Genomic DNA, 22,753 nt, shown 5'->3' with positions numbered 1-22,753 from the left:
AGTGGTTAGGTGTTTTATGAATGTCTGACCAATGGGTGGATATTTTGATTTTCACGATAGAGAGAACGGTCGTGCCGATTATCTGCAATGCCTCTCCTGGGATTCTTGTGTAAATATTGTCCCCGTTAACGTCCCGACCTATTTTATAGTAAATTTTTATTGTCCGCGTTGCGCAACCAATGTTATGATGGACACAGCTTGCGAAAAGGCGGGGCCAAAAATTCTACGACATGATGTAAAATGATTTGCAGTTTGACGCGCCACACTCTAGTAATGCCTTATTGAAATACGTTTATGTCATATTGGTTCTACTTTGGGTATTCCCGGTTTTTAGAGGTTCACGTTACTCTTTTGCTCTTTTTTTATTTTGTTAAAAAATGCTGCCGGCATCATCGACTCCGGTTGGAGAACAGCTTTTTTGGTGTGATGGCGTAAGTTGCAGGCCATGTAGTGACCGTGTCTGCCAATTATGCTACTAACGATGGGGCGTAGAACGAACATATGCGAGGCGCCTAACACATGCGAGGCGCCTGATAAGCTCACCTCTCCTTTATTTCGTCTCCACCGTAGTGTTATTGTCCATTTTCCGTACCCTAGTTTCGACTGGCCAACGCTGACCGAATCCGAGATATAGGCGAGCCTTTGCATCTGCCACCCTGAATCGTACCTTTCTGTTGGCTGCGATATGGTCTGCTTCCACGGACGCTTGATGAGAGCGGCTGTTAGAGGAGGGCTGGCGCACACAGAAAAACCGGAAAATGGGGAGCTTTTGATAAGAGGGTCAAACGCTCTGTGTTCCACATGAAGATGGTGGGGGGGGGGGGCGAAGAGTACTGTTCATGCGCAGAACCCAATCTGTCATTTTTGTTTTGGGTTTACATCAAGTGTGCACGCTATTTTACCAAAACGGCGGCCGCCTCCAAGCTGTATGCAATAGGATCTTTCGTTGGTTGCGTCGTTGTCACAGTCAGCGAGGCTCCGCGTGAACGCGGATGAAGTAGAAGAAGCTGATCGTTTTTCCGATAAGCGGCATACGACGATCACGGAGCTAAGTTTGTAGATTTGACGCGTCGCTCGCAAGAAATAATTAAAGCAGGGAATCATGAAGACCTTATCTTCACGCAGAACCTCCCGAACATACTTCCCTTTTGCTGCCCTCAAGGCCCTTCAAGTGGCTAGAACCGCCGCATTCCGCTGCAGCAACCACTTTTCGCCGCTTTCCACATTTAAAATGATCACGAAGTTAAGTTTCACATTCGGGAAAGGGGATATTATTGTGGTACAAAATTGCCCTGGGGTTTGTCATCCGCTCTCATGTTAGAAACAGCCATAGAACATCTGCCATGGTGGTAAGCCTACATTCCTATACGCTGACCAAACCGGCACCAGTACCAGCATGTGCATCCGTGGTGCTGCGAACGGCCTAAAGATGGCGCTACTTGCGCGCAACAATCAACACATGGGACGCAGCTATCTTGTCTTTAATTTTCAAATAACCAATCACTGTGAAAACATGGTTAGAATTGCCAGAAAGGGGAGATGATATGGGGAAAATTGTGTTAGGTATGGTCATTCGGACTTGCAGTAAAAGCAGTGATCAAATATTTGCCCAAACCGACGGTGGGCTGTTGGAGAAGACCCTCTTCAGATACTTGTAGCATGACGTCTTGACTTTGCGTTCCCCTGACTTCAGGTCAGAACGCTGTGCTCCCCTATTCTAAAACTCCCTAACCAGCCTAACTCGGCTATGGTTTTGAAAGTTACCCTGCCTAGGAAGGCTATTATTCAATGGCTATTGCTGGCATATGCCAACTCTTCTCTTCAGAGTTTATCACGTCGGGTGCAGCTGTATGAAAAATTACGCACATACCTGTGCAACAAATTATTGCGAACGCTCCCAGTCGTTCTGCACAGGATTGCAATATTGACACCCTATTCTGTTCTACAAAATACATTGTTACGACAGACAGATGAATTGAGCAGTGCTACATGACCCCGTGTTTCCAGCCCCGATGAGGATGAATCTGCGGGTGGGCACAACCTCCGCTAGTCTTTTGTTTACCGCTTCGCAACTAAACGTAAATAAATCGCTCATTACCTTCGAACATTGTTCGCCTTTTTTGCCCTACTGCCACGGAACATTAATTTGACATTGTGGAAAGGGCGTGCAATGCCTCACCCATTCACGCTTTACCAGTGCTACCGTGTCAGTGCCCTCCAAGTCGCCGTTTCACTATAACGAATTTGGCACTTTGCCATCAGCCATCTAACCAGCCCTCGAAATAATGTGTGCTCTCGTAATCATTTTTTTCGGTGGTGGTTCTGTCGCTTGCAAACACTTTTCTTCAAGTTTTAGAGCAACCGATATTGGTTATGTCAAAGTTTTACTTAGAGTATGCACTTATTTGCGAACAATGCGTTCACGTCTGCGTTAAAAAGTTTATTTTTGCAGGTCTCTGTTGTCTTTTTACAATTGAAATAAAATGTTTAGGCATTTGGTCTCTGTCTTCCGCTTATTACCTTTACAGGTACCTTATTTTACCAAGTAAACTATCATTGTTATAACTAACCATCTCTCAACATGACGTGAATAGTGTACGAGGCTTCAAATTGCATCGGCAGATGACTGCTTATTGGTATCAGTTATAATGTTTTGTTGTTTTTTCACATGGTCTCAGTCCTCATACCTTACGTCTTATATTTTTGGCTTTTATGAACACTAAGATAATTAAGGAATTCTCAACGCAGCATGTCGATTAAAATTGGTTTGTCGTTGTTACAATTCTTCTGTACAACAATTTGACAGGGTATTCCTCGTCTCCGATTTTTGTGCCAGATTCAGTTATCAGAAATGGCGTCTTTTTGGCTGTTGTTGTAAGCGCTTTGAAACGCTGCAGCTGTTGTTTTAAAAAATGGACATGCTTTCTTTCATGGTAAATTCATCTCGCGAGTATTCACGCTTGTAATATAATACCGCTGGCTGCACTACACGTATAGCGTTCAAAATATTGCAATGATCAATGGAACTTGGTGTAAGGGGTCTTGTGCATTTTACAAACTAAGGATTAAAGAAACATCAGTCTGTTACCTTGCGCTATTATATTTAACGTTCTTAAATGAGTTTCAACTCAACTGCTCTTTCTTCTACAGTAACACGAAAAAACTTGCGAAAACCCCCAAAGAAATTAAGGACCCCAGAAATGCAACACTAAAAGGTCGCACGAAACCTCAAAGAAAGGAAAAAAAGTAAGTAAAATCTAGCATGACATTTTTATGCTAACACGAGCCAAAAACAAAACACTCTATCAAACTGTAATTTTGACTTTACAGACCTCCTATACGCTGCGTGTTGTCAACAATGTAAGAAAAAGGGCATATAGGTAGATAGTGTATACATGTAGATTAATTCTAGTGTGTAACTTTTCCTGTATATTGTGCGTACTCTACATGGCATAGTGTTCACTGAACGTACGTACATGAGTCTTTCCATGGTGATCGACTCCGTGTAAATTTTATTACCTCGTCAATTTCGACGACACCAAAGACTGTGCTATACTATAACATCAAACTTTAGAGTAGGTAGCTCCTCTTTCGTTTGCAGTCAGCCTCTCCAATAAATTCCTCTCTCTCCCTCTATCTCCCCCTCTCTCGTATTAACAAATAATAAAAAGGAAGGTCTGTGCACTATAGTTGAGAGCAATGTAACAGATATAGTGTAAGAAACTGGTATATCTAATCATATTTTAACAGCCTTCGCATGAGACCAAACCAGTCTTCTCCGTATAGCAGAATTTTAAATAAAAGCGTTAAATACACCTAAGGCGGGTCAGCGAACGTGTTGGAACCGTAGAAATTCCTATCTCCTCTCATTGAGCGGAATTGCGTATATTTGCTTGAAAGTAGAGGTATGTTAGCATCAGATTCTACGACGGAGTAAGAGAACTGTGGAAATTTACGTTTGGTAACTCACCGTCACTTTATTCAATGAATGCACTTAATTCCAAACGGAGGACGCGGAATTGCTATGGTCTGCCTCAACCGCTGTTGTCATTGCTATCTTGACCATCATGCTTCCGCTAATTAAGACCGATGCCAAAAGCACGCTTCGTTTCGTTACACGTATGATAGCCGTTAAGAATTTCACACAGTAGAGCTTTTGAATCCCAGTCTCTATATCCAAAATCACCTTCTCCACCACCGCCTTTCGTATGGGGTGTGTCGACCCCAGCCATTTGCTTTGTAGACTGCGGTTGGAGTGGCTTTCACGAACGCCTACACCTTCCTCGTCAAGATTTTCTGCGTCCATGGCGACATCTGTACGGCGGAAGAGAAAGCAGAGCATGTGCTGTGTCGCTGCCCCAATTACTCATGAGAGGAAAGCGTGCGTTTCATTGCTCTTAGCGGATTAGAACGTCGATTTACTCTAGAGACGATCCTAGGTCGCCTGTCTTTTGCATCGACTTCGAAAAATTCAAGAAAAGCCCGTGTCCGCATTCTGAGCGATACGATTTCACACGAACGACTGTACCACCCAAAACGGGACATTGTCGCACAAATTCTTCGACAAGACAAGACATATGCTCTTGTGGGAACACCTTTAGTCACATAGGAGTAGATGTTCTCTATGTCTTTTGCTTTTGAAATCGGCTCTTTTTGCGGGTAGGTTTAGGCATGCGTGAAGGTAGTGCAGTGTAGTGTAAACCGTTCCGATCTTTTCCTCGTCGCCTGCTCTCTCTTTTAACCCCAATATCCTATTCCACCAGTGACGAGAAGCAAACTGGCTGTACACCTGGTTAACGTCCTCCTCCTCTAACATTTCCTTTCGAGTCTGCGACATTGTTTCGGGAAGCAGGTTGGTAACCAGCGGGGCTCTTGTCAAATGCTCATAGATATTGAGCGTCTCAGCAAATGTTTTCCAGTGGGAATCAATTTCTACGTAATTGGGTGACGCGGCTTCACTAGTATGCGGCACAATAATTAAATTTGAAGCGACTTACACAACACTTACCTGGGAAAACGTATTAGTACGGTTGCAAACCACCGGTGCGAGCCACGTCAAGCACAAAATGTTTTAGAAACTCAGCTAGTTAAGATGAGTGCAATAGTTGTGACGGGGGCCACAAACGTTCGGTTAAATCATTCGGTTAAATAGCATCGACTCAGTATAACCATCTCAGTATAGAGACATAAATGATCTGCCAGCTTTCATCATCCATCCATTCAGCATTTCAAAAAGTTGAGGAGAGTTCAAATTTTTTTTTAACGACGTGCTTATGGAAGTAGCTTTATTTACTTATTTGCTTTTATCCTCGGTACCCTACAGGTTTCTCGCATCATTTAAGAGTTATTACGGCACAGTTAGTACCAAATGCACGAGAGCAGCAATAAACCAATGCATAAAAAACACATTGTTGTAACGGGAGGCAGGAGAACACATATCTATAGGCGCGAAATGTAGTGTAGGAGGACAAGTTTTGAATGTACAGTTATACTTCATAAAATCGAGCCGTGGTGGGATCTGTATGAGCGCTCTATATTTTCAGTAGGACATCTGGTTCTGCCCCACTGCTAGATAATTACATAGTTACCCCTAATTTCTATCTGATTTGTTTAGCCTGAGTTCTTTCTGGTTTCTCAGTGTCCTATTTAGGCACATGTTTGCCGCAAGTTGTGGTGCTATTCTGGAGTTTTTCTAGGAGAATATTTGGATTTAATATATTTTACCGGAAGTTGTGTTGGCATTTGTGCGTTTTCATGAGGGCATTGTGTAAATATTGATAAATCTGCACCGTGTGGCGCCTTTGTCTATTGTTGATATTGCCGGCATGTTTTTTTGCAACTTTTGTTTCATGGCTGTCTTTGTAACATTTATTCCCTGCTTCAATGGAGTCGCCAGGCCATTTGACCAATTTTTCCGTTTTTTGGGGAGTGGGTAAAGTACAATAATAAACGACTCAGCTTAGATGTGTTAAATAAAAACTGAGAAATCATGACTCCACACCATTTGGGACCAACACCCAATGCTGTTTTGCATTCTACCAGGCAGTGCATGACACGTTGGAAAAGTCGGCAAACGTCTCAGCGCCGCTCAAAGTTTTGCTAATTGAGTTGCTTTAGGAAAGATTTTCTAAATCTTTGAATGCCAAAAAAGTTTATTCCGGGTTACTAGCTTCTGAAAATAAATTTAGATTGCAGTTGTTCGTAGGGTTTAACGCACCGACGCAACGCAGGCGATGAGGCACACCGTAGTAGTAAGCTTCGGATTAATTTTGGCCATGTGGGGATCTTTACCATGCGCCGAAATCTCGTACACATGACCGTTTTTGCTTTATGCCTCCATCAGAAAAGCGTCCCCGTGGCCAGGAACCAAACCCGCGTCGTCGTGCTCGGCAGCACAACGCCGTAGCCACTCAGCCACGACGGCGGGTAAATTTAAATTGTAAAATAAGTGGTGCAGATTGCACTAGTGGTGGAATCTGGAGAAACAGCAGAGCTCTTGGCCGTTCTTCCTTCGTTGGAGACCCTGCTGAATATCATCATTAGGTCCACTGCAGGACGAAGAAACCTACCATCGACCTCCAACCTCTCCTGCTCTGAGCCGCTCGAGTTCTATGTTTGCCTCCGAATTTCCTTGTTTCGTCTTCCCGCCAAGTAATTGGTCTTCCTCTTTTTCTAGACCCGTTTCTTGGTGCGCCCTCTGGCCCTCTGTTAGTCCACCTATTCTCATTTTGCCTAATGACGTGGCCAGCCGAAGTCCATTTCTGTGTTTCATTTGAACAATAATAACTGTAGTCTCAACCAAGAAGCTGGTTTCCTTTCTATAAATTTTAATCCGACCATTATTCGTTACACGACTCGTTGAGCCCACCGAAGTTTGCTTGGAAGTTGTTAGTGAGGCTGCCAAGTTTCCGCTCTATGAACCACCATCTCACATTTATTTCCGAACTTGCCGCAGAAAGTTCATGAGTGGGAGGCCCAGATTGTTTCGTCCGCACTCTTTCATGTCTCTTCAAAAGTGAACCCCTTTATCATGCGCTGGAATCCGCGCCCAAGTCAAAAGCCAACGCCCGCGCTGAGAACACAAAGGAAATGCTGTGCCTGAAACTGTGGCGACAGCTCAATTGGATAGACGGGGGTTTCATAACGCGAGGAACCTCATTTCGATTCCGACCGCGGGAAGCGTTTTTGTTTCTTTCCAATTGACGCACATGTTTGTATACCCGCCGCTGCGAACCCGTACCCCTCATCCTATGGGATGGCCTAGTGGTTAGTTTGCCGGTTTCACGGCGTAAAGCCCCGGGTTGGATTTCCCCCACCACCCCTTCCAACATTTTTTAGTCAGGCTTCGTCATTTTTTGGTGCAACTTGCGTTGGCCTAGATAACTGTGCTGTAAGACAATTTGTTTCGACGACTGACAGATTGGAAAGGAATTTTCGATTTGATTCTTTCATCGCAGCGTTGCTTCGCCACCTAGATGACATGTGCTAACCTTATAAAAATCAGTTCTAAAATCTGAGGTTGTATTGAAAACGAGACACATGGAAATAAATGTTTCAAACATGCAACCGAACAATTTTGTTCAGTCTTGTGCACACAGTCTATTCCATACTCGCTAGGTTCATTGAAGTGCTAAGCTGTTCTTATGTGTTTAGAGAAGTGGGTTTCTTGTTATTGAAGCACTAACCTGTGGTCATGCTCGCAATTAAATCGGCCAGCGTACTTTGTCTTTTCCGATATAATATTGTTACAAAAGACAATGCAGGTGTATTTCTAAGTTTCATTTCTTTGATATTCGTTTTGCTACACAGAGACGCGATCGTCTCTCAAATAAAAAGCAGGCATGGCAAATGCATCATATCCTTCCCTGTATCCTCCCTCATATATACCGTGTTTATGCAAGGCATTTCTGAGGAAACCTTTGGGCACCAGTACTCGCATAGAAAACATACATATTCTAACTTGCAAATATTAAGAGAAACTCTGAGCGGTCTATATCGGGGGAGGCCTACCGAAATAATGAAGTGAGCAACACGGCTAAACTTATTTTTGGTAAATAAAGTTCTACATTACACATGTCTTAATTGTTGTGGTATGATGGCTCTTAAGCCTTTTTTATCAGTCACTTTAAGAGGTTAATATATTCTTCAGTGAATCAATTTTCAAAACAACTTCGAGTTTCGACAATGATTTGAGTGCGCATTACACCAGATTTTTTTGTGGTGTTCTGGTAAATTTATTTCAGAAACAAAATTCATCCTCTTGGACTCAACATCACAACTCTCCCAGACGGCCGGATAGTGACAACTGCTTACTACGGAACCAACAAAACTATACTTCACTCAGAATTTATCGGTGATTGGAGTGGACATTTTCAGTGTTTAATGCCGGTACGTGATTGCATTGTGCTTACCCAAATCTAATAAGGGTTTACAATTTCAAACGAAACCAAGAAAAAACACCTAGGGCCGTATTCTGAGTCCCTCCTCCACTCTATTTGCTCCCTTCACTCGGCTAAGGGAGGATTCCGGAATGCTCATGCGTAGCGAAATCAACTTCAAGGATCTCCACTGGAGGCTCGAGTGGAGGAAGGACTTAGAATACCAGTGTTAGTCACGATAGCCCGAAAAGGTGAATAGCATGACTACTGTATGGACCTGTGTTTAAGAACTGCAGTGTGCTTAAATTAGGAATGCGGGAGTGCGTCGTCCGATGGCACTGGCTGAGATCATTTCAAAGTGCTGATATGCACAAACTGCTGCAGCCGCTAGCAATGATTATGTAATCTGCAAATTCCGCAAATTGCTTAAGTCATGCAAAACAGTGTCTAAGCGCCGTCATTAAGACGCCCAGTAAAGCGTTCCCACTAAATCATAAATAGTGCCGCAGTTTTGGCAATTTCCAGAAACTATCTTGGAAGTAGATATAGAAGAGGAGCGCGAGCATCAGCACGGGATGAAAATGGGGCAATTGGGACCATAAAAAACACACTAAGACATGCTAAATAATATATGGTGAGCCCAGAGCCGTATACAATCGGCAGCAACTGGATCGACGAAAAATTTAACATCAAGTCTTACCATCATTACGTACCGTACACCCTATCTGCATATTAAACAATCCTTACTACTGTTTTCTTCTGAAAATTTAATATCCAAAGTAGCGCACAATCAGTGACAGTGCTTATCAACATAGGAAGCTTAACATAAAACCTATTCCGAACGAACGTAGAATCTCAATGACTTTCATGGAATTCTTTTTTCGTACTCCGCACTCCACAAGGGAATCGTTTAGATCTCCTCACCCGACCGGCAGCGCTATGCAAATCCACTTTCGTTGCCGCTCTTTGCCGTTGTTGCAGACAGTGCCGCCATTGATGCATGTTAGACAAGAACCAGGCTTCTGAGGATGCAGCTCTGCTTATTTGTGAATACCCTCTATTTAAGCAGAAACATTAAAATTGAGTGCTTTGCTGCATAGAAAGCCCGTCATGTTCCGCTATAATAGTATTTTCGCGAAATGACAGAACCTTTAAATATGCTCGACATATGCAGCGGGATTTAGAATTCTACGACATCATCACCGACGTTACTCCTTACCAACAATATAAAAAGGAAGCCGACAACCGCTATATTTATCCAGCGGCTTGCAGACGCCATAGTCTACAACCTCCATCGCCGAAAGTTGACTTTATCCTGAAAGATCGTGTGGGGATTTCTACGTCAATCAGATGGCGCGGCCTCAGCGAAAAGCTGCTGAAACGGTGTTTTCGAGCATACCACATTCAGCGACGTGTTAGTCAACTAGTCTACGAGGTTGTCTCCGACAATGACTACACTGCATCCCGGTGGAGCACACAGAAGAGACCTTTCGTGTGTTTTGCCTCAATCGCTACTGTGACATATCGCAGAGTTTCTATGTCTTCGAGAACCAAATTATCTGTTAGTATTGGCCCGACGCACGCTTAGAGCAAAAAAATTCCCCCGCATTTCCCCGAGGGGGAGAATGTGAAAGTGCGAATGCACGGTTGTCGGCCCGCTTGCGGCGCTTGCGCTCGGCCCCCGCAGCCCACCCCCTCGCCGCCTTCTCTTCCATCTCTTCCATCGGGTTTGTAGTATCACGTGTACACCACGCAGTTATCAAGCCGCTATAACGCCGCTGAGTCGCCAACGCACGCCGCTGACGACGTAGTTTGAATGCGTTAAAGATATAAGGCGCGTCTAACACTGATATCACCGTCGCGTCTGTGGCTTGGTCGGTAGCGCGTCGCGCTGCGGCCCGCAAAGTCCTCGGATCGAAACCTGGCGCCGGATGCTGTTTTTTCTTTAAAGAGCACTGCGGCCGCCGCCGCCGACGCCGGCGGTGGATGGTTTGGGGTCGCTTATAAAGAGCATTCGCTCTTAAAATGTCTTGTTTGTCTTCTGTTACCAGGTATTGGCTGCTCTAGGCTATCTTTTCCTTACAGAGCTGAGAGAGCTTTGCTCTGTTCTTCGTGTACCGAGCCGTAAAATCGTGTTTTTTAGAGGAAGGTTAAACCCTGTTGTCACAAACCTAAACTTTTTTATTCGATCGGCAATGCTGACAATTTATTTATATGATTCTGCAAAATAAAAGTCCCGGAAAGTAAAGTGCTGCAAGGCTTACACCGCGGCGTGGATTTACTGAGTCTTGACTGTGGGTACCACTTGTTGAATGCTTCTTCGCCGCTCCTATTCCCTTCTTCATTACGGACTGTAGGCTCGCTCCACGAAAACGTTTATTTTCGAAGAATCTTCCTCCGTTATTCACTGTGCGTTAAATTGGCTTGTAGTGAGGGCCAAACAGACATCCTCCATCGCTTTCTTCGCCCTTTCACACAAGGGAATTAGGAAACACCGCTGTATGCTTCGCACCCTTCGTATCAGAAGACTACCGTGGATTGGAAGATATGTAATAGATTGCTATGAGGACGCAACCTCTTGAACAGGAACGTACCAAACTGTCGTTAATAACGAAGTTTAATCTTTTTTTGCCTCCTCAAGAAGTGAGAGCACAAAAAACTCGGTATTGAATCAGCAGTATTCATTCTTTAAAACAGCGGTACCGTTTACTAATACAGCACTCACCAGTTACTTGTGGCAACATCCACTAGGAACTTAGTAACTCGAGGCTGCAAACTTAGAACTAGCAAGTTTACTTACTGAACGAGATAGTCAGCCCAACTACCTCTAGGAGGAGTATTCTGGTGAATATTGTTCCCCTCAGCTACATGCGTTCACCAGAAGACAATGCAGAACGTAGTAAATACACGCTGAGCCTTTTTACACACTTTTTGGCATATAATCTATGGTCCACACTTCGTGTTACACCCTACATACTGTTCTGCGTGGCAGGGAAGTTCATAAATAGTTAGTAAATGGGGCCGCTGGGTATTTTGGAACGAAGGGGAAATTCGTGAGAAACAAAGGCAAGGGATAAATGCACAGATACATCCTAGACAAGAAAACTAATACAAACAAAATACAAGGCGTACAGTCAATACTAATTTAGAGACCCCCTAAACAATTTTAGTGAAGGGTTGGAACTGGAATATTATTAAGTTGGTCGCATTTGGTTGTTGCAAATAGATAAAAAGCACATCAAAAAAGTTATCGCTGCGAAAGGAACAGACATTTCTTCCTCTGTTTGGTGTTCGCTTTACAATGGTGTTCGCCTCGTCTGTTCGCTTTACAATTTGTAGATCAAGTAAGCCCTAATGAACGCTTTATTTTGTTTGTTACAACCATTTGTTCTGAAATGGCTTTGTTTAAAAATAAAGCAGAACAACGCCGAAATATTGAATACATGAATATCACACACCATTGTACGCTTTCGATGTTCTTAATGTTTTTGCCTGTGAAGGGGTTACACATAATGGCTGCATAATTTTACGGTGGTAGAGAAAGGATTTGTATGTGGTGATGGAAGCATCGGGAGTACTGAAGTTCAAAGTTCTGCGTAAAGAGAACTACTCAGAGTTATCCTTACTTGTGTCCAAAGTAACTTGTTTCAACATTTATGTCAAAAGTAATTCTATTTTATTTGTAATAGAAAGACTTCCAGTTAATATTGCTTAAAACATAAACAATGTGTTTAGTGTGCTTTAAGATATTGTCATTCACATGCCGAAGCATTTGGTCTTATAGGTACCTCATGACTAGGGAGCCTACATGCGCACGGCGGCATGTAGGCTCCCTAGTCATGACCATTGTTTAATGCGAAGCAGTTTTTGTAGAGTACCGCCACGGTCAGCGCCGTCTGACGGCCTGATTTTCCACAAAAATGCGTAATTTGTGGAAGTGACACATTTATTATAATTAATAATAAATGGCGAAACTTTATCCAGCAAAATCTTGGAAAAGTCACAAAATAAAAGAATAAAACTTCCTGAAAAAGAACTTCGGAATCAAAAACATGACTTATCTAAATCTTCTCTAAAAAACAAATTCTAAAAAAAATCCGGGGAAACAACAGTACCAATACACATAAAAATTTTGAGAAATAACGCAACATGTTTTACGCCCTGCATATTCACAAAAATTCGCACTTGGCGGAAATAACACATTCAATTATTATATTAGCGCAACTGGAGACGGCTCAATTCACTGCAAATCTCTTCGAAAGTCGATTATCTTCTATTCTCTCTGCCACGTAATTGACCCTCTTCCCGCCCCCTCCTAACTCTCATGGTCTCCTCGTCCCTTTCTATCTTCGCACGATAAACAAGGACGTTTGCAAAAGTCAATTTCATTTCCCCGTGTTCCACTGCACACTTCATCTGCTGCATCCTTCTTTAAACTGTTGAACTTGAAACGTTGCAACCAGGTTCAGGAACACGCGGGGCTTTCTTTTTAACACAAATGTTGTCTTCAATGCGTATTTTTTATTCGCTATCTCCAATATCAAGCGCAGATATATTTTCAAACAAAAGAACATTCTGCGTACCAATTGTGCATTGATGGTTTCCTGCGAATATGCCTGAGGCTTTCTTTTCGGCCAAAAATTTCGACAAGAACTAAGTATGCTTCCAGATTCAGTGGTTTTCCAGATTCGCACTTTTGGCCGGTTGGCTCAATTGAGGAACAGACAGACAGACAGACATGCATAAATACAGACAACGGACAAAGTTAAAGATAGAACACATTTTTCTGGTTTAAGTTGCGTGAGAAAGATCGTCGTCCTTAAACATACAGACAAAACCTAGAAGACTGGAATGTAACGTCCCATATACAAATGAAGTATTTGGTGCCGAACCCGGTTGCGTCGCAGCAAATTACGTCGAAATACGGTATCCTTCGTCTGCCGTTGCTACAGAAGTCTTCGTCTCTCCTCCGTCCACCGGTGATGCTCTTCCTGTCGTATCTTTGAACTGGCTTATCTTAGCTTATCCTCTCGGTCGCTGGTGATTCCTGCGTAGTGCGCCATGTCTGCGCCGTGTTGCCTACGCGTCCCCTCGCCCTGCGTTCTTTAGCGAGCTGCTCGGGAGTGCGCGAGGCGAAGGGTATCCGCACGTCCGCTCTTCCCTGCCACAATGTGCTCTTTGCTCTTTTGCTTTTGGCCGGATGGCAGATTGAAGGGACAGACAGACAGACAGACAGGCCGACCGACACACAGACATACAGACGGACGGACGAACTAACGAATGCTCGGACGGACGGACAGGCAGACAGGCAGACAGACAAACAGACAGACAGAATAACAGACAGAGAGACACACAGACACACAGACGCACAGACACACACCAAAATGTCTGCGTTAAAGTAGCCCAAAAAAGACCGTCCTTTTTTAACATCACAACATGAGCCAACCGTGTAACGCTCTGCATTTCCACAAAATGCAAAACCAGCAGAAGTAAAGCGTTTATTCTCATGGAACCGTAAATGGAAACAGCTAGCCGCACAATACTGTCAGGAGGAGAGGGAATAAACATTGATTGGAGCAGTCAAATTTCGTGGGTTTACCGCCAGGTGGGGGACCTCCTTAGTCATGGAAGCCCTGTGTCTTGGCGGCCGGTCTCGCCCGGTTTGCCGAATGTTGGTGATCCGGGTTGGAGATGGTCAACAGACCACCCCCTCACCGCCCCCCCCCCCCCCACTGCTAAAATTTAGTACTTGGATTTGGGGCAAGGGGTGGTGTGTGGCGGAACTCCCTTAGCATGTGGCAGAGAGCGGATGGCTCTGTGCAAAATTTGCAAGTGTATGTGTAGAATGTCGGATGCATTGAGTGTAGTCATGTACCATGTGGAAATGTGTTCGTTTGTAACTGACGGTAGATGACCGCGTATTCGCGAGGTGTGTTGAGATGTGGAGGTGGAAAGGCTCTTTGTCCCAAGCTTTAGTGGAGCAGGATGTCACTGTACCTACTGAGGAATATTTCTCGTGTTCGGCTTATGGAAGGACTGGCCGGCAACCTAGAAGGAGGCGCCCGGTGTGTATGAGCTTGGGCTGCGACTTGAGCCTCCTCATTCGCTTCCAGTGATGAGTGAGCCGGTGTTCTTATGATGAAAATTTCGGGTAAATTATGGTGCGCCGATAGATTTTTTCCTGCTGTTGATGAAATGCGTCCAATTTGGAGGTTTCGACAGGCTCGCTGGGAGTACGATATGATGCTGACGTGTTCGTTGCAGTGGTAGCTGAAACGGCAATGGCTGCTTCTTCGGCGGTGTCGATGTCGTTGGTAGGTATAGAAGCGGAAGCTACCTCCAGTCCCTAATTATTGGCTATACTGATGGCGTGGGCTGATTGACTGGCGTACAGTGATGCGTCTGCGTGCCTAACATCAGGCCATTTTCTGTATGCAGTGTGAGAAACCAAAATAAAAACGAATTTTAGCAAAATATCTCCACAAAATAGACCAACGCACCTTTACATATCAATCAAAATGCGGCGATTAAGCAAGAAAAACCTCGATCAAACATTGCCAGTAAGAACAAAAAATTCGAAACTTGAGTACCCTTGTGACACTTGGCACTTCAACAAAATTGCACACATTGAGCAAGTAACGCAGTTAGTTGCTATGATAGCGCAAATGAAGATAACTGTTCAAACTATGTAATGAAGAACCCTAATGCACAACCAAGAAATATAAAGCTTACAAAAACGGCAGAATTAAAAATACGGGTTTTATATATCGCCTCTAGAAAACATTGACTAAACAGAAAAGTTGTAGAATAGAACATCGAAAAAAGAATTAAAAATAGCAAAACTCAGCTAACCGTGTAAAAGGCTGGCCAGTTGGGCTAGCTGATTGATAGTTACCATTTCTAAAAACAACGCGAAGGAAACAGGTAAAGCGCTCCTGTATAACAGGAAAACAAGAAGCGCTGTCCTGTCGCCCCTCCCGCCCCCCCCCCCCTTCGTGTGCCCTGTGTCGGTAGAGCTGTTATAACACCGAAGCTGTATGGCAAATTGTCATTTTTTGTCAGCAGTTAAAAACACCAAAAAAATTGCTGAGCGCGGGCACGTGAGCGCAGGCTTCTTGGCGACCACCGGCAATTAACAAAACCCAGAAAATGCCGACCGCTCGTGTGTACGTGCCTCGCGACGACCGTCCAGCGTCTCCTGCGCTCGTTTGTCAAGTCAAGCACACCTACCCAGACAAAGATTCGCCAAAATTGGCCGAAAAGAAAGAAAAAACTCCAGTGTTTGGCGCGACCATGGCAACACTAGCGCGAAACGTGAAAGCACCCAGTTTGCAGAAATCGTGGCAACACTTGGTCAGAACGAAAAAGACAAGTAAGAGCGTACGCCCCTCCTATGTGATGTGCAATGATTATCTCTTTCCCAAAATTAACGGAAGCTCACACTTCTATCAACAATGCAGTAAAGGTCTTAGCGATGGTGATGAAGAAGCAAATCGGCTACAGTCATAGACATAAACCTTCTTGATGGTCGTGGAGGTTGCGTACATCTTCGCTACGCGCAACCACGAGTTGTCTTCATTTTTTTAAAATGACCTAAGCGTGTTACACGTCGCCTTTCAACAAAAATTCAGATTCATCAAAAATACCACGTTTAATCATGTTAGTCTAAAGGGAGATCAATGGTCGAACGAAATTATAAAAGAAAGCACGAAATACAAATGAAAAGAAAATTGAGAGTGAACTGACGGCATAAAAAATATGCGCTTAAACACCTGCTAAAAAAGATCAGTTTACTCTAAACAACCACGAAAACAACGTTAAAACTACGAAGGAATCAGCAGCAAAAATTAGAAAACGGTGTAACGCTCTACCTTAGCAAAACATGCGTTATTTGGGGAAGTAACGCCTTTAGTGCTCATCAACATCATCCTCAACACTCTACCTAGACGCACTGCAGGGTGGTCTATCCCGTGGAATTCAGCTTCTTTCCTGGGCCCGCTCGAGTCCACTGCTGGACACCGAACTTCCGTATTTCATTCTTCCATCGTGTTATTGGCCTTCCCATAAGCGTTTCATGCAATAATAGCAAGAGACTCGTGGTAGTGTCAACACAAACATCGAAACGGCGCTTACGCTTCGATGGGAACGATGGGTAGTATAGTACAGGAATAGGTAGGATCTAAATGGGCTATAGCTGTGCAAATTGTGTATTTTGCCAAACATTACTGTTATTGCGCCGTTCAGTGTTTACAAATTGCATAGCGAACGAGAAAGTTAGTGACCTAAAACAGGTTTTGTGCGAAATAAAACGGTGCGTTGAAATAAAAAGCATACGCGGAGGCTAAAAGGTTTGTGGAATACGCTTGCCCTTAGCCGCAAATTACAGCGGCACGCGGACTTCTTTAAAAACTAGTTCTATAAGTTTCAGCGCTTGAAATTTTTTGTATTCTTAAAAGTTCTGCGCTCTTAAAAAAAGATACTGGTTACCTTTGGAGAGGCTATTTTAGCCTGAATTAGTGACATTCATCAAGCTGCTTTCCTATCAGCCACCGGTACCGCTGGTCTCGCACGAAAAGTGTGGCTGTTCCAAGCAAATCTCAACTGTCGTCAGCTTCAAAAATACATTGCTCGGCCGAATGAGCAGCGCCGCAGCTCATTATTCACAGGAAACTTCGCCGCTTACAGCACCGTCATTTGTGTTTTAGAGCAGTCTGTGCCGGCAATGAATTGATACCCTACCCCCAAATTTGGCATTCTTGTTATAAAACATTTCTTCCGGAGGGCGGCGTCACTACGCTTTCGGCATTCAGTTCAAGGAAAAACGTATTTTTAACGCTTCTTCCAGCTCCCAGCATAGGCAAATGCATTCATGCAAGTCCAAAAGGAAAACAAAACTGGCTGCACGATCCAATTCATAATACATTCTACAAGTCATCAAATGACCATCCGAATCCAGAGCTACTCATGATTAGAAACAGCGCAAGAGACAGTACGAGGAAACTGACAAGGACGGGCGCTGACTGACGACTGAATTTTATTGAAAGAAATAACAAAATTTATACGAAAACCAAGAGCACAAGAAGAGCAAGAAAGGCAAACAAAGGATACAATAAGATTATCAAACAGAGGTGTCACCCTCCGCAGCCACGCGGCCCAAAGAGCTTATCTCTTTTGCATGCGGCAAGATTGGCGGTTTGCTTACACATAAGTCCTTCATTTTATAAATTGTAAATGCCTCGGCAACTTCACGTGTGCGCCGATCCGGGTATCTGGTGACAATCTAGGCGAGGTCAAGCTTTGGCGAGCAACCATGTTGTCCGCAATGAGTAGCAAGGTTGCTCCCCTGTGAGGTCTTGAGCGAATTAGCATGCTCACGTAGGCGATCGTTGACGCATCGCCCCGTCAGCCCTATGTAGGACTTCCCGCAGGACAGTGGGACATTGTACACCACAGAGAGACTGCATTCCGTGTAAGGGCGTTTATGCTTAACCTTGCAACTTTCCAAGCTACGGTCATTGTTGTTCACCTTTCTGCAGAGTTTCGAAAGCTTATTGGGGGCGGAAAAACCACTCTGACGCCGGCCTTCCTTCCAGTCTTCATAAGCTTTTGTAACACCCCGTGCAAGTATGGGATGACGGCGACTCTTTCTTTTTCTTTGTTGCGGGTCTTCTGAGGCCTGCCTTCATGGATCTCCTTCAAAAAGACTCCTGCGAGACGTTTGACCAACTGCTCGGGGAAGCCCGCCTCTTTGAGTCGCGAGTGTAGTGCTTTGAAGATCTCCGATACAAGGTGGTGGCAGCTTCTGTGTTGGGCATTCCGCAAGGCGCTTTGGGCGATTCCTCGCTTAATTACTTTTCAGTGAGCCGATGAAAACGGTAGCATGCTCTTCTGAGAACGGGGGGAATACTGCCAACACAGACGTGATGCGCATGAAGGTGCAGAATTAAATCCAAGAATCGCAGTTTGGAGTTGATCGGTAGTTCATTGTTAAAACCAAGCCACACAAGGTCGACTAGAAAATGCCGAAGATGTGGTCGACATCCTGCACCGACGTCACACCATCTGGACGCTTGTAAAATATCAACAAATTGTCGACGTACCTAAAAACCTTCGTTACTTGGTGGCACTCAACTCCCCTTTCAGCTTCCTGTCAAACTGTGCCAGCAGAAGGTTGAAGACCGTACCCCTGGGAACGTCCGGGCCAAGGCCATCAAATATGCGAGTGTGCTGGACTTACGCAGCTGGCGAGGTCTGCGAAAAACAGCAAGACCCTGACCCTCACGCCTTTTTTTCACGGCAAAAACGCACAAAACTGAGTGCCCTTCCAGGGCAATAGTCACTGAGCGGGGGGCCTGGCAGCGGTGCTTAGGTGTGTAACTACAACGGTCGTTTTCTGTGCTCACGCTCGAAGATCCTTTTCTCGTACGGAGCCCTGTAGGTGTCTGAGTACCTGAAAACTACTAAACCTGTAGGCGTGAGCGCGTTTTCCATAGATATCAAGGATTTGTTCTACTCTCTGCCCCACTCGGACTTACTCCTGGCCGTAAGCAACAGTATTGATATCTACGGCTCGGTCAGGTTCTAGAACCATTGCGGCACAAGCGTCGATGGAGTGATGGAGCTCCTTGCCTTCTACCTAGATTCTTCACTCCTGGAATTCCAAGGGAGCCTGTAAATGCAGAAGACTGGCGTCTGCATCAGATCCTGCCTGGCCCCGCTGCTCAGCGACCTGCTGCTGGCACAGTTTTACAGAAAGCTGAAAGGGGAGTTGAGTGCCACCAAGTAACGCAGGTTTTTAGGTATGTTGACGATTTTTTGGTGTTTTACGAGTGTCCAGATGTCGACCACATCTGCGGCATTTTCTAGTCGACCTTGTGTGGCTTGGTTTTAACAATGAACTACCGATCAACTCCGAACTCCGTTTCTTGGATTTAATTCTCGACCTTCATGCGCATCACATCTGTTGGCAGTATTCCCCCCGTTCTCAGAAGAACCTGCTACCATTTTCATCAGTTCACTCATTAGTGGTTAAGCGAGGAATCGCTCAAAAGCGCCTTGCAGAATGCCCTACACCGAAGCTGCCACCACCTTGTATCAGAGAGCTTCAAAGCACAACACTCGCGACTCAAAGAGGCGGGCTTCCCCGAGCAGTCGGTCAAAAGTCTCGCAGGTGTCTTTTTGAAGGAGATCCGTGAAGGCAATGCTGAGAAAAACCGCAACAAAGCTTGACCTCACCTCGATTGTCACCAGATACCCGGATCGGTGCAAACGTGAAGTTGCGTAGGTATTTACAATCTATAAAATGCAGGACCCGTGTGTAAGCAAGCCGTCAATCTTGCTGCATGCAAAAGAAATAAGCTATTTGGGCGGCGTGGCTGCGGAGCGTGACACCTCTGTTTGATAATCTTATTGTAGCCTTTGTTTGCCTTTCTTGCTCTGCTTGTGCTCTTGCTTTTCGTATATATTTCAATAAAATTCAGTCGTGAGTCAGCGCCCGTCCTTGTCAGTTTCCTCGTCCTGTCTCTTGCGCTGTTTCTAATCATGAATCCTTACCGACTCGCCCAGCTTCGCACACTTGTCCAGAACTACTCATCACGCCCATCGCGTCAGACGAGTGCCAGAATCCTCTCAACTTACAATTGTATGGAATTCTATGGGTCTTCTTGTTATTCTAGACACATCACTTAGTATCCAATCTCTTACCTTAATTGGTCACCCGTTGCCAGCATAGAGTTTCTCACTACCTTTGCTACAGTGGGATCTGCCGCTGGCGTCTATGTGATTCGGCGAAAGCGCTCCGTGTGACCAACGGCATTGGTGTGACCGAGGGTGCTGCCATACACGTTAAATTAATCACATCCCATCACTTTAAAAGAAATACTAATAATAAGTTGTTACTGCCCACAAAACGGAGACATCAACAGAAAACTTTCAAAAATAGAAGAAATAGTACAAAGACATAGGTGGATAGATGTATTAATAGGTGGAGACTTTAACGCGCGAAATCAAATCTGGGGTAGCCAGACAACTTATGAAAGACGGGAAAGAGTTTCAGAGCTTATCGTCACTAATGCTTTAACATTACTAAATAAGAAAGATTCGCCCCCCCCCATTTAGGACAAGTAGGGCAAGAGGGTGGATACATCTATCAATAGTTAACGCAGTTTTAGGGAGAGATAATAAGGAGTGGAAGGTATTAAAGACTTTCAATAATAGTGACCACAGATATATAAGAACTATAACCGAAAATGTCAAAGTAAAGAAGGCTATGGAATAACGTTATTAGATGAAGCTAGAATGATAGATGAAATAGCAAATGACGTATGGTTTTAAGAAGTACAAAATAGGATTGGAACGGCAGATGAAATAGAAAACATAAATAATACATTTTATAACAAGCTTGAGATAGTGAGAGCGAAGTACAGTAAAAAGAAGAAACCACCCAAACAAGAACCCCACCCGTGGTGGAACATGGAGTTAGAGATTGAACGCAAAATAGTAAGGGCATATAGGAGAAGATACCAAAAAGCTAGAGGAGACATGAGAGAGCAGTATAAGAAGTTATACTACAAAGAGCACGAATGCTGTAACAACATGTTAGACATAGCAAAACATAATAGTTGGAAAGTACTAACGTCAAAATTAACAAAAAATCCTTTCAACTTGGCACACAAAATCGCACAAAACCAGACTAAAGGAACCTTTAGGAGCATAGTAAAAGAAGATAAAGAGATAACAAAAACTCTCAAAGAGACAATAGAATACTTACTAGGGAAACTGTACCCAAACAAACACCACCTGTCCAGGAGCACCAGACGGTGAAACGAACAGGGGATAAGAATACTAGTAGTAGTCAAACGGAATGTCCAGGGGACGGAGAACATCCTGGAAGTAGTGACACCCCATTTACCGAATTATAAGTAACATTAGCTGTGGATAACCTCAGGAAAGATATAACACCAGGACCGGACAAGCTTAAAACCACCGTTATCCAAGCAATCTTAGGAAACACAAACAGTTCCTAATGAATTTATTTAACGCCTGCTTTAAGGACGGTTATTTTCCAGAAAGATGGAAGCAATCAAGAGTAATACTTATCCCCCAAACAAGACCAGACGAGACATGCGAGGAAAGTAAATTTCGCCCAATACCTATAAATTCTATCCTAGGGAAAATACTGGAGAAGTTAGTTAAGGACCGACTATATCACCATCTCTATAAAAATACCCTTTTCAATAAATATCAGTATGGCTTTACTCATAACACGTCAGCAATATAGGCTTTACAAGAAATAAAAAAGAGGGCTACAAGAGCGAAACTAGACAAAACTAACACCTTAATCGTGTATTTGGAAACTAAGAACGCATTCAACTCTATTAACCCAGTTATAATAACAAAAAACTAGAAGAATACAAATGTTACAGTAATTTAATTAAACTAACACACAGTGTACTTACAAGGACGAAGATTGTCTACGAATCTGACAATATTAAGGTTATTAAGCCATTAGACGTGAGCTCGCCACAAGGCTCACCACTTAGCCCGCTATACTGGAATATCACCATAGCTGACTTACTAGGTAAAGAACTCCCATATAAATCCCACATCCAAGCTTTCGCACATGATATAGTAATCATCGCTCAATTTAAACCAAGAAAAGATGCAGAAGAAAAAACAAACATAGTATAAAATAACTAATGACTGGGCTGTGAGCAAAGGAATAACAATACATAATGACAAATCACAAGCAATGATAATAGGAAAACAGTATGAAACCCATCCACCTATACTCCAAATAGGTTAGAGCAGAATAAGAAAACCTAATGAAATAAGGTTACTCGGTGTAATAAAAGATAAGTTAACATGTTTGCCTCATTTAAAATATCTAATACCCCTGTCACACGGGCACTTTCAATCGCGATTCAAGTGAATCGCGATCGAGTTTTCGAGCGCGCTCGACGTACTGCCGCTGCTACACGGCACGTTTCAATCGCGATCGAGAAGTTGCACGGGTTGCACTTATGTACGCCAGATGGCGCTAACAATGTAATTGCGGCCGGCGTCTGGTAACTTCGCGCGGTCGTAGCTATACGTAACTATGTAAATATTACCTCACGCTTATTTGGGTCAAGTTATTTGACACAATTTGTGGCGTTAGTTGAAGTTATCACATTCTGTGCCATTACTCAGCGGGGACGAGAGTATCACCGCTTTCGTTCGATCGCGCTCGGAAGCCTCGATCGCGCTTGAGAAACCAGGATTGAGTTCGAGCGGGATCGAACTCGATCGCGATTGAAACTGCCGTGTAGCAGGTACCCGATCCGGATTGAGCTCGATCCGGATCGACTCAATCGCGATTGAAAGTGCCCGTGTGA

The 22,753-nt window shown here is 44.0% G+C and overlaps 1 long non-coding RNA gene across 1 annotated transcript in view; it reads left to right on the top strand.

Annotated features, from left to right (window-relative positions):
- LOC144145621 (uncharacterized) overlaps positions 1 to 22,753 on the top strand; it is a 39,913-nt gene that overhangs the window by 7,163 nt on the left and 9,997 nt on the right. The window contains exons 2-3 of the long non-coding RNA XR_013317538.1: positions 3,151 to 3,246; positions 8,244 to 8,388. This is a non-coding gene — a long non-coding RNA (uncharacterized LOC144145621). The remainder of the gene's footprint in view (positions 1 to 3,150; positions 3,247 to 8,243; positions 8,389 to 22,753) is intronic.

This window comes from Haemaphysalis longicornis, unplaced genomic scaffold, assembly GCF_048455015.1.
Source record: "Haemaphysalis longicornis isolate Haplotype H1 unplaced genomic scaffold, Haemaphysalis longicornis Haplotype H1 scaffold_7, whole genome shotgun sequence".
In the NCBI taxonomy this organism is placed as follows: domain Eukaryota; kingdom Metazoa; phylum Arthropoda; class Arachnida; order Ixodida; family Ixodidae; genus Haemaphysalis; species Haemaphysalis longicornis.
The sequence above is the reverse complement of the archived record's forward strand: the minus strand, read 5'-3'. Positions and strand labels throughout refer to the sequence as shown.